The 1,787-nt window shown below is 44.5% G+C and overlaps 1 non-coding gene across 1 annotated transcript; it reads right to left on the bottom strand.

The window, feature by feature from the left end:
* Window positions 1–274: 274 nt before the first annotated feature.
* LOC136396050 (small nucleolar RNA SNORA65) lies at window positions 275–404 on the bottom strand. The gene has a single exon (XR_010749480.1). It is a non-coding gene; the product is annotated as a small nucleolar RNA SNORA65 (small nucleolar RNA).
* Between the last annotated feature and the right edge of the window lie 1,383 nt (window positions 405–1,787).

Below are 1,787 nucleotides of genomic sequence, written 5' to 3'. Positions count from 1 at the left end.
TGCCATTCAAGACCAAGGCTAAGACTTGTCCACACACTGGGAGTTCCAATGAATCAGTACAAATATGAACATTGGACAGTTGACTGATAGGAAAGTTAGCTGATAGAAAAAAATTTTATTAATTAGAACTATGGTGTTGGAGAGCTCTAGGGATAGCCTGGACCTCCAGAAAGAAGAACAAGTGGGTCCTAGAACCAGTGAAGTCTGAAATATCGCTGGAGGCAAAACTGAAGCTATCTTTTTTCTTTTTCTTTTCTTTTCTCTTTTTTTTCTAAGCTGTTCCCATGCTTTCGTCACAGAGTCATCCACATGAAGAACAACCCTGTTTTCTAAGCTGGGGTTTGGTATCAGCTCACCACTGGAATGCACCAGCCAACAGACAACTGGTCAGGTGCAGTGGCGAAAACTGAAGCTATCTTACTTCAAGCACATTAGTAATGCTGGGGAAAAAAGAAGATGGCAGGAAAGGAAGAAGACCAAATATGAGATGGATTGACTCCATAGAAGAAGCCGTAGGCATGAGTCTGTAGGAGCTGAGTAGGGTTGCTGAGGACAGGACATTATGGGTGTCACTCATTCGTAAGGTTGCCGGGAGTTGGAGCCAGATCACCAGCACATAGCACACAGCCAAGTGCAGTGGGGAAGGATGAGACTAGAACTCCTCCTCTTTTAAGTATTAACTCTGCTTTTTTTACAGGCATAGATATGCTCTCCTTCCTCCCCCCACACCCTTGACCAATACAAGCCCAGGGCCACCAGGGGATCTGTGAACGAGGCTATGACTGGGTTTTGGCAAATAAGGGTCACTGATAGAGAAAGAGTCCAGGCACCCACCCTACAGCCTGGGAGATGGGAGTGCATCATCCCCATGGACAAAAGCCATTACTCCCATTGAAAACCTGACAATCCATTACTCTCATTACTGATAAGTGCTGACATTGATTACAGACTCATTATGTGCAAAGCACTGATCTTACTTATCCTCCCCAAAGCCCAAAGTGTACTATTTTTTCTGTTCACGTTTGCAGATGAGGACACCGAGGCCCAGGGAGGTTATGCAACTTGCTGCAAATCCATCAGAGTTCATTCTTAGCCGCTGTGCTGAGCTGTCTAGGGAAGGGTTGGCCACTGATAGAGTTGGAGTTGAAAGTTAATTTTCATTGGCTTCCTAACACTTTTATCCTCATTTAAGGCTGCCAGCATAACACCTTGCCAAAGGACTAATAAATCTTATTTCTAATAAGTGACTGCTAACATTAAAACATGCAAAGTTTTTTCAACATACATTTTCCCAGCAGTTGTAACTCATTCCTACGATACCAGGCATGAACTACTGCAGTCTGTCCATGGTGACGAGAAGAACCCTGGGCACGAGTCCAGCAGCATAGTCTTTGACAGCAGCATGAAATATTTCGGGAAGTCTCATGAACTTTCCCGAGCTATCCCAATTGCAGTGAAGTCTTCTTGAAGGTATCTGTTGCAAGGAGCCTTCACACATACGTCTGATGCTTAGGGATCACTCAAAGCAAATGGGCCATGGGGACAAATGCTTCTTTGAGTAGGTTGTTTTCTCAGTGAAACCCAGGCTTTCTTAAGAAACTCTGGGTCAATGATTTGAGGCCTGGTCTGGCTTCTGTGGGTATTGCTTCAGCCACAGCAACCCAAGCCCCTTCTCTTTGATCTCAAGGTAAATCTCTACCTTGGGGATAATGTCCTGTTTGCTAAGTATGATGACCAGAGTTTAGCTAAAAATCCAGGGTTGGTGGATAATTGCTTATTGGATAGGT

The sequence above is a fragment of the Saccopteryx leptura genome, chromosome 2 (assembly GCF_036850995.1).
Source record: "Saccopteryx leptura isolate mSacLep1 chromosome 2, mSacLep1_pri_phased_curated, whole genome shotgun sequence".
Lineage (NCBI taxonomy): Eukaryota > Metazoa > Chordata > Mammalia > Chiroptera > Emballonuridae > Saccopteryx > Saccopteryx leptura.
The sequence above is the reverse complement of the archived record's forward strand: the minus strand, read 5'-3'. Positions and strand labels throughout refer to the sequence as shown.